This window comes from Elephas maximus, chromosome 10, assembly GCF_024166365.1.
Source record: "Elephas maximus indicus isolate mEleMax1 chromosome 10, mEleMax1 primary haplotype, whole genome shotgun sequence".
Lineage (NCBI taxonomy): Eukaryota > Metazoa > Chordata > Mammalia > Proboscidea > Elephantidae > Elephas > Elephas maximus.
Window position 1 is genome coordinate 113821629 of NC_064828.1, and position 17050 is coordinate 113838678.

Here is a 17050-nt window from a genome sequence, read left to right on the forward strand (position 1 = left end):
CTTAGGTCCCCTGGGTTCTAGAACTTGAGTTCGTCCCAGGCTAGTGCACTCGGGTTTGGATGACGATCTCCTGTAGAGGGTTCCAGACGGTCTAACTTTTATCTGCATGTGTCTCCCTCTGAGCACTGTGCAGGCATTGAGTGCCAGTCTGGGGCCAGGCCAGGCGACCCCTCCCTCCAGGGTCAGGTCTCCCCTACTTGCTGTCTGCTGCATGACCTGGGAGACCTTACTTAGCACCCAAGTCCCTCTGTGGAGGTGGCGGGGACTCAGCGAGGCAGTGAAATGGCACGTAAAAGCAAGCTGGACAGACGCCGAGGCCATTTGTGCTGGCTTGGGAGGGCGGGCTTGCTCATGCCTCCTCCCCCGGAGGCCCCTGGTGCCTGGCGCGGCCCTTCCCTGCTGACGTTTCAAAACCACCCACCACTGGCTCGCTCACCTTCAAGAAGGTGCGGAGATGCAGAGGGAGCCTGGCCTAGCCCTCTCCCCACTGGGCCCTGCCCCCACGTGCAGGGAACCCCAGCCTGACAGCCAGCCTCTGGGCCTCTGTGTGGACAGAGGGTGTGCTGAAGCTGTCTCCCTGGCCGCTGCCCTGTGGGGGCTTGCTGCATTCCTTCTAGCAGAGCTGTTGGGCTGGGAGCGCACAGAGCTCTGGGATCAAATGCTAGTGCTGTCGTGTGTGGAGTGTTCTTGGTCATTCCTGGGCTCTCTGAACCTCTCATCTGTAAGATGAGAGAGGTTTGAAGTTGATCAGTGGGACCCAAATGAAGTGATGGGGGATTACTTTCCTATGGCCACCGCTGAAAATGATCTCAAACTGGGTGGCTGAAAATATATTTATTCTCTCACGGTTCTGGAGGACAATGATCTGAAGTCAAGATGTTGGCAGGGCCACACTCCCGAAGGACTCTAGGGGAGAATGCTCCCTTGCCTCTTCCAGCTCCTGGTGGCCCCAGATGTCCCTTGGCTTGTGACTGCATCACTCTAGCCAGTCTCTGCCTCCGTCCTCACATGGCCGTCTCTCTGTCTCCCCTTTTCTTAACAGGACACTTTTCATTGGATTTAGGCCCAGCTAGATACTCCAGGAAACCCTGGTGGCGTAGTGGTTAAGTGCTACAGCTGCTAACCAAAGGGTTGGCAGTTCAAATCCACCAGGCACTCCTTGGAAACTGTACGGGGCAGGTCTACTCTGTCCTATAGGGTCGCTATGAGTTGGAATCGACTCGATGGCACTGGGTTTTTTTAGATACTCCAGGAACCTTGGTGGCACAGTGGTTAAGAGCTATGGCTGGTAACCAAAAGGTTGGCAGTTCGAATCCACCAGCCGCTCCTTGGAATCCTGTAGGGCAGTTCTGCTTGGTCCTACAGGGTCACCATGAGTTGGAATCGACTCAACGGCAGCGGGTTTGGTTTTGGTTTTTCCAGATGCTCTGGCATGATATCATCTCAAGGTCCTTACTTATATCTGCCAAGAGCCTTTTTCCAAATCAGGTCACATTCACGCATTCCAAGGGTTAGGATGTAGATATTTTGGGGGGCCCACCATTCAACCCAGTAATGGTCTGTAAGTCTTCAAGCTTCAAAGAGCCACCAACTGTCCCAGATCTTCATTTTATCGATAGGCTCGTTCTCCTCAAGATGGTGGTGAACCACTGAGGGCAGGCCCCTGTTTAGTTGAGCGAGGTGTCCGGGCCAGGTCAGTGTGCACCTCTTCTCATGCTCAGGCCCCCTTGTTGACACCATCCACTAACTGCTTGCCATAGGCTGGCTGCCTCCTGTCCTCCAAAGACCCTTCACAAGCTGCTTGCCTTATCCCCCGGGCCAGCTTTGCCCTGGTGGCACTTTATCCACACACTGTGGGTCAGCGACCTGGTCTGCTCCTGTGTCTGGCCCTGGCGGGTGGTGTGGTGGGTGAACCCACTCCTCGCTGTGAGCCTCACTGTCCACCCTGCTGGGCAGGCAGCCTTATAACGGCTGTGTGTCCGTCATGGTCTGTGGATAGAGCGGGGCGGCAAGGGGCAATGCAGATGCGTGGGGCAGTGAAGCTCACCACCCCCAAGTGGCTGCACTTCCGTTCCAGTAGCTCTCATTGTAGACCAGCTGAGGGACAATGTGGCCGGTGGCCCGTGACTAAACCGTGCATGCAGCTGCTTGGCTGCGTGATCGGAGGCTGCAGGCTGCTTGGAGAGCGTCCCTGTCCCGCTTCTTTGAAGGTGGTTGGTCACCCCCAGTGGCGGCTGTCATGGCCATGGTTTCTGGCTGTTCTGTGAGCATTATGAGGTCAAGCGCATGCCGCCCCGCCTCTGCCCCCACCATCTCTGTGCCTGGCCAGTCCCCCCTGAGCTGTGTCAGGCTGCCCAGGGCTCAGGTTGGGTGGCTCCCATCTTCCTCGCAGGCCAGGACTTAAAGTCTGACTCCTTCACTTCAAAGAACAGAACAAAAACCCTTCTGTGGGGAGACAGACACTTCCATATGTGGCTGAGGGTGCAAATGGGTCCTGCCTCTCTGGAGGGCAGTTTGGTAATTTCTAGGACATTGCAAATGCAGGTGTCCTTGGACCCTGATAAATGGCACTGTGCAGACCAGGACGCCCAGGGCCGTTTGCTGCAGCTGTGCTTCTGATGGCCCTGCTTGGGACAGCCTGATGTCCCTCCTGAGGACGGTGTGGACTTGGTCACCCTGAGCAGGTGGTGGCGATTCTGCAGGACACGCTGCCTCCACTGCTGCGCACTGTCCGCACAAGCTCCCAGAGGAGAGGCAGGCCTTGCTGCCTCAGGCTGCCTTGTGCCAGGAACAGCCTGCCCCCCTGCTCCCACATGGGCCATTCCCCAGGACCCTGTGCCCATCGAGAAACGCACCAGGGATGCTGGCCCGTGGAGACCCATGGGGAGGGTGACTGAAGTCCCCTGCACCGCCACCTTCTGCAGACCTGGGGAGGCACAGCGCCTGCCTTCCTCCACCCTGCTCCATCCTTCTGTTCCTCCTGGTATCTTGCAGATGCAGAGTGGCCACTGAGTCACCTGGTGGCTCTTCTGCTCCCCTTGGACGATTTACCTGCCTGGGGCATGGGTACAAAGCCCCCTGTGGGCCCAGGTGTGCTCTGAGCCACCTGTGCCATGGCTGGGGACCAGGATGGCCAGGGCAGGGTGAGCTGGCGTGGCCTGGGCCATTTCCTGGGCTCTTGCCCCTGGCTCTGTTGGGCCCCGACAGGATGAGTGATGGCCCGCGGAGGCTGGTGGACAGGCCGCGCCATCTGGCGAGGCTATTGTTGCCCACACAAAGAATGGGGCACAGCAGGGCAGGGCCAGCTCAGGAGTGGACAGAGAAGCAGGGGAAGGCTGCTCAGCCCCCACAGCATATCACCCACTGGTGGGAGCCGGTGCCCCCTGGGTCCTGATTGTTCCTGCCTCAGCCGCTGTTGCAGCAGAGATCTGTTTATCGCTGCTTCAGCAGAGATCTGTTTATCGCTGCTTCCTTGGTGGGGCAGGGGCGACCGAAGGGTGAGCCACCACCCCCGAAATCTCTGCCTGGGATGTTTTAAACAGCTCTGCTTCCGAGCTGATTGATTGCTCTGCTAAGATGCAAAGGCAGTTTTATGTATGAGGTAATTAAGTGGCATTATGGACGGCTTGAGAGTAAGTGGCTGCTGCTTTAATAATTAAAATAAATGACCCCTCCACTGCTTCTCAGCTCCATACTGTTTTCCCTCAGCGTGGAGACCCTGGGGAGAGAGAGAGGGTGTGAGTGTTTGTGTGCATGTATGTGTGTGTGTGTCTATGAATGATTGTGCATGTGCACATGTGTGTAAGTGTATACATGTGTACACGTGCATGCGTGCGAGCGTGAGGTGTACTGGGGCAGAGGGGAGGCTCCTTTGTCCCCATGAGAACTCTGAGGGAGCACACAGCACCCAGGAACAGGTGGTACCCTGTCCTGGGTGAACTTTCTTCCCCTGGAGGCGAGGCTGACCCCGGGCAGGTTTTCAGCGTTGTAGGGGCAGCCCTGCTCCAACTGCAGCCCTGGTCCCGTGGCCGAGGCCAGGCGGCATTTCCCTGGAGGCTGGGTTCCACACCGACCTCGCCCCCGTGCCTGGACCGGGCCAGCACATTGGCTCTCCATCCACGGACTGTGCTCATTGAGTTCCTACTTGGTGCCGAGACTGTGGTGGGGTTTGTGGAAGCAGAAGGTGAACCAGCCTGGACGCTGTGCTCGGGGCCTGAGTTCCTGGCAGGGCTGCCACGGGTGAAAGGGGCTAGGGCCAAGGTCACAGGCAGCAAAGACAAGATGGAGAACAGGATCCAGGGGCCTAGGGGTGGGAAACGTGGCCATGTCCATCTGCTGCCTCCTCAGGGGCTGGACAGGGCCCACAGGGCAGTCCTGGAGAATGTTTAGGATATCATTCTCTTGTGCCCCAGGTTGTCTTTTTGTTTTGTGGAAGGGTAGCCTTTTCCCAAAAGACATGGACCATGACATAAATGTGCCCTCGTCCCCCTTGGGGGCTGACACTAGGCCTTTCCGAGGAAGGGTGGGATGAACAAAGCAAGAGGTCCACTCAGCGGTTCTGTGCTAAGGGTCTTGTGTGTAGCCAGGAAGAAGGGAGAGGAAGCAGGGCTACACACGTTGTCTGTTGTCCCTGCATGCACCGTCTCCTAATTGGATTTATTTCCATCTCGCCAGTGCTGCAACCAAGGGGGTTCTTTCATAGCTGGGGAAGTGACAACTCAGGATGTTCATGTGCCATGGTCACAAGGCAGGCCAGGCAGAAAGTCCTTTCTTCCTTCTCTCCCTCGCTCTTCTTCTCATTCACCCATCCACCTGCCCATTCAGCCATTCACTCATCCATGTATCCATCCATCCACTTACTCATCCACCCACCCACCCACCCATCCACCCACCCACCCATCCATCCACCCATCCATCCATCCACCCATCCATCCATCCACCTACCCACCCACCCATCCATCTATCCACTCACCCACCCATCATCCATCCATCCATCCATCCATCCATCCATCCATCCATCCATCCATCCATCCATCCATCCATCCATCCATCCATCCATCCATCCATCCATCCATCCATCCATCCATCCATCCATCCATCCATCCATCCATCCATCCATCCATCCATCCATCCATCCATCCATCCATCCATCCATCCATCCATCCATCCATCCATCCATCCACCCACACACCCATCCATCCATCCACCCACCCAGCCACCCATCCATCTACTCACCCAGCCACCCATCCACCCACCCACCCCACCCAATCATCCGCCCACCCGCCCACCCACCCACTCATCCTTCCGCCCACCCACCCATCCACTCCTTCATCCATCTGTCCTCCCTCTCTCCATTCCTAGTACTAAGGTCTCCTGAGTGTATGCCAGGCACGGTGCTGGGATCTGCAGGTTCTTCAGGCTGGGCCCATTCCACAACCCATGCCCTTTGCACACCCCCTCACTGCCCTTGCCCAGCTTGCAGCCTGGGGGGGCTCCGGTCCCCTGCCCTGTGCCTGTCTCCCTGCATGACCCATCCTGGGGCTTGTTGTTCTTTCTAGAACATGGAAATGTGCAAGGCAGCTTGTAGCCCAGCAGTGTCAGGTCCCTGGTAGGGCAAGTTTCTCTGGCTGGCTGTGTTGCCACAGCAGTGGTGATGGGTGGATGGGTGGCGGGGTGTCTGAGGGATGTGGACTGTGACAGCACTGAGCCTGAGCCCCAGGAAGTAGCTCCTCTTGCCCACAGTAGGCCCTCTACCCTGGCCCAGTGGGCGTACCTCAGGCAGGGGCCCGGTCCTGGTATCTGTGGTCCCAGGCACAGCAGAGGAGACCCAAGAGGTGTCTCTGCCTCCATCTGTGGGTCTAGGGACTTCTGGGGATCTCTGGGCTCCATGACCTGACATCCCCCTTGCTCTGACTCTGCCATCCTAGGAGGCCCCACCAGGCCAGGCAGGTCTTCTCCAAGTGTCTTTTTAAGCTGAGTAAATGGAGAAATGCCAGTGTTGTTCTGGTTGCCAGAGTAACCCATGGAAGCACGTGATGTCCCAGCAGTCAGACCTGGACACCCTGTGGCCTATTTTTGTCAATCTCAGTGGCAGCCGCCATGGGAAGTTCACCCTCGGGGGCCTCTCTCCTGCAGGACCCCAGGGCTCACCCTGGATAGTACAGCCTCCCGATGCTGTCCTGTGAGCATGCCCTTGCCCCCACCGAGCAGCAGGCCATATCCTGCCCACCGTGGGGTGAGCTACTCCCCTGCCCTCCAGCTGAGGTGTGGGTCCCGTGCTGCTGAAGGGACAACAACTGCAGGCCCCGGAGAAGGGCCTGCGGCAGGGCTGGCAGTGCAGGGTCGGCAGGCAGCTGACCAGTCAGGGCCTGCCTCCAGCACACTCCCTGCGGACTTATTGCTGCCTGTCCCGCATCATGTGTGACCGCTGATTTCTAGAGGCTGGTGGAGGTGCGCAGGGGGGCTTGGGCCCAAGCTTCTAGGAGGTAGCCCTCACCAGGTGTACCTCTTCCTGTTGCCCGTCTGAGCCCTGGAGGAGGGGCGGGCTGCCTACAGCTTCTGCTGTGGTTGGGGTGGGGCTCCAGGCCAGGCAGGGGCCCTGAGATGCCCCTGGGAGTGCCCTTGGGGGTGAGCTGTCGATTGGCAAGGCTGGGGTAGGGCAGATCAGATGGGCTTGACAGTCCCCCGAAGCACTTGGGTGGACTTGGTCTGGTGAGTGGTGGGCCTAGGGGCCTGGGTGGTTGGGGAACAGGATGAACAGCGAAAGTTTGTGAGCTGTAGCCATGGTTGTAGAGGGCGTGGCCCCACTCTTGGCCTCTCTGGCCCCAGAGGGCAGGGCTGTGCTGCCTGGTTACGGAAGAGGAGACCCCGGGGATAGACACTGTAGGCATGGGTGCTGGCCTCCTGCGCAGAGGGAAACAGGCAGCCTCCATGCCCGACTTTGGGTCTGGGGTCTTTTCATATCTGCCTGCTCAGAGACCCCTTTGGCCTCCTACAAGGAGGAGAGAGAGGGACGCCATGTCATTGTGTGAAGCGGGGGAAGCTGGGTGCCTATTTGATTTTTTCTTTTAAATTTCGAAGGGGATTGATGTTCTTAGGAAGACTAGAAAGATATGGAAAAATAGAAGGAAGACCATTACCCTCATTTAGCCCAGTCCCCGCGCCCTGTCCTGCAGCTGTTTGCCCTCAGATGGAGCCATCTGCCCTCTCCCCCAGGCCTGCAGGTTGGAGCTGCTGTGATCAGGTTCTGTGTTTAATGGAGCCTGGCTTTTTTCCTTCAACATGGCGCCACGTGCTTTTCCCCCTGGGTCTCTGTAAACCTTGTCAGCGGCTGCGAAGCTTCCCTTCCAGGGCCCTGGCCATGGCTTATTGAGCAGTTTCTCTGTTGGGCAAATTCGGCTTGTCTCCTGATGGTTGGACTGTGGATTTTTTTAGAAAAATAATATTGTTATTGTGTTTTTGGTGAAGTTTTATACAGCAGCTTAGGTTCCCATTCAACAATTTCTACACAAATTGTTCAGTGACCTTGATTACGCTCTCCACAATGCGTGAACATTCTCATTATTGCCACCCTGGTTGTCTGTTTCCCTTAATCTAGTTTCCCTGCCCCCTTACCTTATCATCTTTGTTTTAAAGTAATTGGCAACCATTTGGTTTCATATCACTGATTTTTTAAAAGGTGCACAGTACTTATGGATGATATTTGTTATTTTTTGAGTCAATCTGTTATTTAGCTACGAGGTGACCTCGGGCTGGTTTTGGTTCAAGGTTTGAAGAGCATCTCAGGGCAATAGTCTCCCGGAGTCCCCCAGTCTCAACCAGTCCAGGAGGTCTGATTTTTTTAGGAATTTGAAGTTCAGTTCCACATTTTTCTCCCATTCTATCAGGGCCCATCTTTTTCGGTGGATTTTTATTGACAGCAGTGTTTTTGGTCAAAGGTTGCCAGAGGCTTGGCGGGGGGCAGATGGGGGAGGGGCTTCGAGTCACCTCCGCGGAAAGAAGTCACATCGGGAAATTGGGCAAAACGGTGGCCAGGGTGAGCGCGGATCAAGTGTAACTGGAATTTGCTTAACATTTTCTTTATCCATTATTTAATTTTAAAAACAAGAAACGTTTGTTTTTTAGAGCAGTTTCGGGTTTACAGACAAGCTGTGCGGAAATTACTGAGAGTTTCCATATGCCCTCTCCCCCACGGCAAGCTATTTCATTTTTACCCTTAAAAGTCTATAAAAGAAGGTATGTTTATTTCCTAGGTTTGCCATACCAAATTACCACAAACCAGGTGGCTTAAATTCAACAGAAATTTGTTTTCTCACAGTTCTGGAAGCCAGAAGTTTGAATTCAGGGTTCGGCAGCGTTGGTTCCCTGCGGGGGTTCTGAGGGAGAATAGGTTCCCCGCCTCTCTCCTGGCACCTGGGGGCTGCTGGCCTTGCCTGGCTTGGAGGTGCATCACTCCAGTCTGGCCTGGGTCACGTGGCCTTGTCTTTTACAAGGAAATTGTTGGGTTTAAGGCCCACCTGAATCCCGTGTGCCCTCATCTCCATCCTTATCGTGATTAGACCCTATTTCAAATAAAGTCACATTCTGAATTTCCGGTGGACGTGCATTTTTGGGGAACACTAAAATTTTTTGATTCAAGCTGCTACGGAAGGTGGGTGGTATTGTCCTGTATCCCCCTTTCTCAGCTGTTGTAGATTAGATTGTATCCCCCAGAGATTTGTGTTCCCAGTCCTGACTCCTATACCTGTAGGTATGGTCCCATTTGGGAATGAGTTCTCTTTGTTAGGTTAATGAGGCAGTATTAGTCTAGGGTGTGTTTTCAGACAATCGCTTTTAAGAGATGAAAGGAGCAGATTAAGCAAGTGAGCAAGCAGAGATGGGGAAGAAGGTGCCAGGCCACCACGTGAAGATCCCAGAGGAAGAGAGGTTGGAAAGAGTCAGGGACCTGCCCCCAGAGCCCACTGAGAGAGAAAGCCTTCCCCTAGAGCCCCACCCCGATTCAGACTTCTGGCCTCGTAAATATGAGAAAATAAATTTGTTTGCTAATGCCACCCACTGTGGTATTTCACGAGATGACTAAAACACCAGTGAGGAGGTGACACCCAGAGGCAGGGGAACTTGACCATGTCAGGTGGAGAGTCTTTCCACTCTGCTGGGTTACCTTCCCTCAGGTGGCACGGGGAGACCCTGTGAAGGTCTGCCAGTATTGGCTTACATGTAATGTCTCAAGCGGATACAGAAGTTAATTTAAAAAAAAAACTTTTTTTTTTTGTACCAAATGTATCGATTATTTTTTAGAGCAGTTTTGGCTTACAGAGAAATTGTGCAGGAAGTACAGAGTCCCGTATCCCCCTGCCCCTGCACACAGTTGTTCCTTTATTAACCTCTTGGATTGGTGTGGTAATTTGTGACAATCGATGATTGACGCATTGTTATTAACTGAAGTCCATCGTTTACACGGAGGTTCCCTCCTTGTGTTGCAGTCTTGTGGGTTTTGACAAATGCATAATGCCACATGTACTTTTAATTTGGAAATAGGTTCAGATTTACCAGAATAGTACAAAGGGCCCCTGTCAGGCTTTCACCGAGATCCAGCAGTTATTAACAGCTTGCCTCGTGGCTTTACCATTCTCTCATTTGAGAGAAGTTGCAGTTACGCTCCCTCTTCACCCTAAATGCTTTGCTGTGTATTCTTACGGACAAGGACTCTCCCTTACATAGTGACAATACAGTGGTCAACATCAGGGAACGTCATGTTGACATACCCTTGTCCCAACGTGGGCTTTAGAGAAATTATTTTCTAATCCCGATGCTGTCCAGGACCACACTTTGTGCTTTATCTCTTTAGTTGCCTTTCATCTGCAACAGTTCCTTGCTCTTCCTTTGACATTTCAGTGACATTTTGGAAGAAGGCAGACTGGTTTTTCGGGAGGTGGTCCATCAGTGCGGCTTTGTCTGATGTCCCTGAGATTAGGGTCAGGCTACGCGTTTGGGGCAGGAATGCTGCAGAAGTAAGTGGCATCCTCCTCCGTGCCGCCTGTCGGGGGCACCCTCACCGTGCCAGTGCCAGTGAGCTCAGTGGATCACTTTCCCAAGGGGAAGCTGCTGCAGTGAAACCTGTGAGAGCCGGAACTTGACGGGACTGCCTGGTTTTTCCAGGTCTCAAAAGTTTTCCGCCTATCGCTCCCCGTTAGTGGAAAGTATTTGCGTTTCCCTTCTCTGTCTGTCAGGTTTCCGCCTTACATGGTCCCGGCTTTGGCAGGTTTTACTGTATATGTTTCTCTGTAGTTAATAAATAGTGTGTGCGAGGGACTTTGAGACTATGTAGCCACCTCCATCGGATGTTCACACACAGCTTCAGCGGCCGCCGAAGAAGCCATCTTCAGCTTCTTTGTGGTGGTTGTAATGGTGAGTTTCTACCTCCCTCTGCATGTCTACAGCTAGAGCTGGAGTTCTGCCCTGAGGGTGCGCCCTTCTTTTACCTGTGTATGGGTTATTGCCATCAGCGTGGACTTGGGGTGTAATTTCATCCAGTGGGCTTGTGATACATTGCTGTCATGATCATTGGTCTTGTCATTGTCACCTTGCTGAGGAAAGACAGCTGGCTGGGTGTGCCATGGAGGAGAAAGGTGCTTGGGATTCAGTGGCCAAGGTGTTCTTCCTCGTAGGGTTAGTGTAGGCTGGGCCCAGGGCATCTGCTCTTCATCCTGGCTGTGCTGCTGACTGGCCCTGCCACCTTGGACAGGTTGGTGAGCACCTAGGGCCCCTGGTTCACCTGTGGGTAGAAAGAGAGGCTGGGACAGGCTGACCTGAAGGGCTGTTGCCCTGACTCCTGAGGCTCTGAGGGTCCCTGCTGGGCCTCCTGCCTCCTCCCTGCTGACACTGTGCACTGGAGTGGGCAGTTCCTGGTGGACCAGCCGTCACCTATGTGAGTGATAACACAGAGGGAGGCCCCTTTGTGCCCCGCCCCACTTCCTTATGGCTCTTCTCCAGGCAGGACTTTCCCATATAGGAGTGAGGTCTGTTTGTTCTCCTTGGCAACCAAACACTGCCCTCATCCTGGCACCAGCTGCACCCTGGCCTTCAGGCGTGTTCTCCCTCCTTGCGTTCATGACTTCTTAAAGAAGCATGGCTGCGTGGGCAGACCCTGTGTGGCAGACACCATGGCGTGCTCCAGCTGTGAGCCCGTCCCGCCCTCGCCCACACCAGCAGGGTCTCCGGAGGCTGACCACTCCCTTCTTGTCCAGAGAGGGGAAATGACCTGCCTGGCTCACACAGCTCCTGTGCCCCCAGGAGCAAGTGTCCCTGTGGGGATTTGAGCCAGAGCTCGTGCCGGTGAAGACGCTGGAAGAGCTTGGCCTGTGAAAAAGTTGCTGAGCCTCCTTCTCCGGTTACAGAGCTGTAGGGTGCTGGAGCCTTGCCTAGGTCTTCCAGAACCCTCAAGCAGCCTGGGGGGTGGGAGAAGCATTATTCTTTCCAATTAGAGATAAGGAAACTGAGGCTCAGAGACGGCCAGTCACTAGCATGGGGTCACACAGCTGTCGGGCAGGTAATGTGGGAAGGACGTTTCTACCTGCACCCTGTGATCATGGAGAAGCCCAGCAGACCCCGGCCTCTCTCCTCTAGGTGAGTCGTGGCAGAGCCGACCTTCTACCCTGGCTCCGCTGGGAGGGCTGGGGTCCCTCCCATCGAGGATCACAGCCATCCATCCCCAGGGGCCTGTGTTGATCAGGTACCTGGGCAGCAGGACAATGCGCTTCTGGACTGCTGCTCCTGTTTTGGGCCACCCACTGGTGTCACAGTGCCAAAAGCTGGGCAGGAAGGCAGGGTTTTCCAAGCCCTGCCCAAGGCTAGCAGGTGACCCTGAGTGCTGGAGGCCCGTATACCCCCTCCCAGTTGTGGAGAGGGCCTTGGGTCCAAAGGGCAACTTCAGTTGTGTTTACTGGGTGAAAGGCCACTGGGGCCAGAGGCTCTGCCAGAGACAGAGCCAATGACGTGATGGCCAGACAGGTGTGGACTGGGTGAAGATTTGGGTTGGCAGGACCCTTGTATCCCCAAAGTCTGAGAGTCCCAGCAACGCCGACATCTGCACCTGGCTACTGCCCTCTCCTTGAGACGGCAATGTGTGGGTGCAGGCCCTCCCTTTGGGTGGTTCTCACTGTGCCGAGTGGATGTTGAGGCTGGGCGGGATGCTCTGGCCCAGCCACACTTGCCATGTGCGGCCCCACCCACTTCGCCTCTGCCAGCTTTAGCTCATAAGGGTCCCTATGGTGACGTTGGGGTGGACGGGCAGGCGTCACTAGCTTTCTCAGAGAGGCTGGGCTCGTACGGGCAGCCCCTCCTCCAGCTTCCAGAGGGTGCCTGAATTCTTTGGCCTGTGGCCCCTCTTCCATCTTCAAAGCCAGAACCTCTCTGATCCTTCTCCTACCTTCATAGCCCCCTCTGACCACAGCTGAGACAGGGTCTCAGCTTTAAGGACACGTGGAATTAGACTGCACCTCCTTGGATAACCCAGACTAGTCACCCCATCTCGAGTACCTTAACCTCAACCACCCCTGCAAAGACCCTTTGCCCCATCAGGTGGCGCAGTCACGGGTTCCAGGGATTAGAGCAGGGCATCTTTGGTGGACATTATCCTGCTGACCACAGTTCCCAAGCCCAAGTTGAGACCTTCTCCACAACAAACCCCTTCTGTTGTCACATGGGGAGACTGAGGCCCGGGTTCCATGGAGGGTGCTGCCCTGGCTGGGATTCTGCCTGGGCCCTCCCCTTTCCTTGCTGTATTGCCACCACTTCAGAGAAGCCCCAGTGGCGCTCATTTGCACACAGCTTCTGTTGTTCACATCGTGGGCACCAATTACATCTCCTTGCGACATCCCCTGTGGATGAAAGGAGTTGGTCCTTTGCCGAGGCTAGAACATTCCCTCCCGGGAACCCCGGGGAGGGTGACACCATGAAGCTGGCTTGTGATGAGCGTTTTGGTCAGCAATCATCTGCTGTTAGTGGCCCCGCCTAATTGGACGGACGCTGTCTGTCAGTAACTCAGAGTTGCTTCCCTGGCCTGCCCTCTGGGTCATTGGGTCCCACTGCCCTCATTTCACTGGGCTGGTCCAAGGCAATGGGGGGTCGGGGCAGAGAGGGGCCCCCTCTGTCTCTTATCTCTCCCTGCCGGCTCTTGCCTGCTGTCCTTGAACTGGGGGACTTAACGGGGTGACACTAGAGGAACCCCCTGCAGGGAATGTTCCGGAGGTCTTCCATAAGCAGCGTGGGAATCGGAACCCAGGGACGGGACGTGAGGTAATCAAGAGCATCTCGTTTCTTTCCTGACTGGTCTGTGGTGCTGCCTGGATGTTCTTCTTGTCGCTTACAAAATAAGAGGTAAGCTTAGAAAAGAATGAGACGACTACCCCTCTGCCCCACATTGCCAGCCATAAGGCACTTCTGCTTCAGAGCTTTTCCTTTTCAGAAGTCAAGCCTTACAGCTAGATTTCAGGCACCTGTAGACCATCTCCTGCCCCTTCCCCCCCCCCCATCTCCTTCCTGTCCTCCTCCCCAGGGAGAGCCTGTGCCCAGAAGCTGGTGACCATACTCTTGTGCAGGTTTCCTGTGGGGCACACGTCTGTAAATGAAGTGTACCGAAACTCTGCGGGGCTCCAGCTTCCTACAAATCGTGGCACACTGACCCTTCGGTATCGCGCCCTGCATTGTCGTGTGTCTGGGGTGTATCCCTGCTGATAAGTAAGTGTGACTGTCCATTTGGGTCTTGGTGTAGCGTGAATTGTTTGGGTAAACCGCAGTTGAGCTGGTCTCCTGGGGAGGACTTTTAGGTGGTTTCCGATGCTTCCTGACATAGGCAGCCAGGTGCACCTGGGCAGGCTTTCTCGGCATGAGCCCCTTCAGGGGAGTGGGACCCTGCCAGATCAATGGTGCTGGTGAGCATTGTCACGGCGTTTTCTGTTCCTAACACACGTGCCACTCTTGGTATTTTCCTTTTTGCCAATCTGCCCATGGAAATGGCATCTCCTTGTTTTAATCTGCATTTCCCTGATTACAGGTGTGGTCGGGGTCTTCTCACAGATTTCGTGGCCATTCGGGTTTCCCCTTGTGTGACTCACCTCTATGTGTAGCCTTTGCCCATTGTCACTGATTTCCCCATGGATCTGAGGGGATTCTGTATGTATCTGTAGGATCCTTTGTCCATTCTGGAATGAGACTTGCAAAAAGCTTCTCCCAGGTGGTGGGCTGTCCCTGAACTTTGCCCACGGATCTTCTGTTGGGCAGGTTTTTAATATTCAGACAGCTGGAGTTGACAGTCTTTCTCTTTATGGTTTATTCCTTTTGTTTCCTGATTAAGAAATCCTTACCCACCTGAAAGCATTTTTTTTTCCTTTTTCAAATAACAGCTTTGTGGAGATATAATTCACAGTCCATTAAGTTTCTGCATTTTACGTGTACAGGTCAGTAGTTTTACCTTCACGGCTTTGTAGAATCGTCATGACTGTTGAACTCCAGAACACTTCATCAGCCCGTAGAGAAACCTTTTACTGTTTAACAGTGACTGTGTATTCCCCACCGCCCCGCCCCCTGTTGTGGTTGTTAGGTGCCGTGGAGCCGGTCCCCGCTCATAGAGACCCCGTAGACGACAGAAGGAAACACTGCCTGCTCCTGCGCCGTGCCCACCGTCATGGTTACGCTCGAGCCCGTTGTTGCAGCCACTGTGTCAGTCCATCTCGTGGAGGGTCTTCCTCTTTTTCACTGACTCTCTACCTTACCAAGCATAATGTCCTTCTCCAGGGACTGATCCCTCCTAACAACATGTCTGAAGTATGAGAGACACAGTCTCACCATCCTTGCCTCTAAGGAGCATTCTGGCTGCACTTCTTCCAGTACGGATTTGTTCGTTCTCTCGGCAGTCCGTGGTATATTCAGTAGTCTTCGCCAGCACCACAATTCAAAGGCATCAATTCTTCTTGGCATCCCCTGGCAACCACTAATCTGCATTCTGTCTCTGTGGATTTGCCTATTGTGGACATTTTTTTCCCCATGCTGTATTATCTTTAACTGGAGTCCCTGCGTGTGCAAACAGTTAAGCGCTCTACTATTAGCCAAAAGGTTGGGGTTTGAACCCACCCAGAGGCACCTTTGGGAGAACAGTCCAGTAATCCACTTCCAAAAGGTCACAGCCTTGGAAATCCTATGCAACAGGTCTGCTCGGCACACTTGGGATCACCACGAGTCGGAATCGATGTGACAGCAACTAACAGCAACAACACAGTGTTATCTTTAATCGTGCACAAAGCCCTCTTCATTCACGGCACCTAGAGGTCATGTCTCAGACTGCTGTTTGGTGGCCAGTCGCTTGTCTCTGTCTGCAGCAATGGTGAAGTGGATGCCTTTTTCTCCGGGGAGCAAAATCCATGGTTTGTCACCTTTGCCAGTTACAAAAATGTTGGAGAGCCGGGTGGCAAAGCTGTTGCCATTGCCATCGTCCCCATGAACCATGTTGAAGGAGCCCGGATGGGTGTCTGTCTCTGTTAGTGATCACCTCAACCCTACCAGGAGCGTCTCCAGTTGCTGTACACAGGTTACCAGTGTGGAACCTACTGAAATCGGTTCTCTTGCCAGTCTCCAAATCAATGTGAATGGTCCTTCACCTTGATAAGAGATCAGGGGAGCGGATGGTGCAAGCGCCAGATGAGGGATGCCTTTTGTGCCCACAAAGATCTTTCTTACCTTGCACAACGTGTACTTCGCCTCCTCGGGCGTCATGCGATGAATAGCAAAGCAACCCAGGGTACCAGAGAGCAGGTGGAGGGAATTCCCCCCAGTCTTGTCAATGCTGCTGACGTCCGTAAAGCCAGCCAGGCAGGTTGTATCCATTGGGACCTAGCTGTCAGTCTTAATGAGCCACTGCCTTGGATCTTGCTGTCGGCTCCTGTCAGGGCGTACTTGGCGTCCGTTCCTTCAGGGGACGAGGAGGGGAGATGTCTCAGCTTGTGGGGATGGTGGACGGATAAGGAGCAAACACCCCGTTTGTCCAGCATCCGATGCTTTGCAGTTGTTACACGCTTCAGAAGCTTCTTGGGACCAGGAGCCATGGCAGCACTGGGCATGGAAGGGGCTGGGCATCTCACCTAAGTGGGGTCTTTGGAGCCTGGCTTCCTCCACTGACTGGACATAAAGTTTTCAGGGCTCATCCATGTGGTAGCATGCGTCAGAAGAACATTCGTTTTAAAGCTGGTTTTTTCATGTAGGCGTCCCTGCCCCTCCCAGACCTGCTTCCTGTGTGTTGTGAGGTCGGATCTCTGTCCTAGAAAGAGAGTCAATAGTCCACAGTTTGTCTCCGCCGCCTCCCCATGTGGCCCACCCACTGCCTGTCCAGAGTGCAGTCTTCCCTGGGTCAGCTCTGTCCTCCACGTGCTCCATGGTCTTTCCTGTGGAGAGGTGGTTCACACGGCCCCTTTCCTCTCAACTCCCCGAGGCCAGGGGTCCTCCCACCCCCCTCAGAACCCTCTCTTCTTGTTGTGTGAAATTAGTGGAGCGTTGTCCAGAGGTCACGCAGCAGCCTGAGGGAACTGTCCCCTCTCTTGCTTTAGAGTCTTTCATTCCCCCACCCCCTGCTGCCATAACTCGGAAGTCCTGAGTGAGGTGGCGATACCTGACGACTCACTTCCTGCTGCCCCCCCCGCCACACCTAGATTTCCTGATTCTTGAGCCTGCTCCTCCTGCTGCTCGTCTGCCTGTGGCTGGAGTGCCCACGGGTGGCCCTGCTCCTTATGCTCCTCCCTGCTCTTCTTCTGGACACCAGGCTCCCTGAGGCAGGCATCCAGCCCCCCATGGTGCCTGAAACTCAGCAGGAACTCAGCCAGCATCTCACATGCAAACAGACCCCCGTTCTCCTGAAACAAGCAAAAGCCTGGCCTTCCTGGCTCCTGTCCATCCTGGGCTCCTGCACGCTTTCGTTTCATGCTAACCCCAGGAGCTTCCGTGGCACTTGCTGATGCGTTCATCCTCACTAATGAGTAGTCAGGGCCAGGAGGGTGCGAGTCCC

General features: G+C 54.6%; 1 protein-coding gene and 1 pseudogene across 4 annotated transcripts in view; one reads left to right on the plus strand and one right to left on the minus strand.

The window, feature by feature from the left end:
- Positions 1-17050, plus strand: part of CCDC85C (coiled-coil domain containing 85C) — a 78678-nt gene that overhangs the window by 35860 nt on the left and 25768 nt on the right. The window lies entirely within an intron of this gene.
- LOC126084378 (40S ribosomal protein S4, X isoform-like) lies at positions 15325-16097 on the minus strand (annotated as a pseudogene).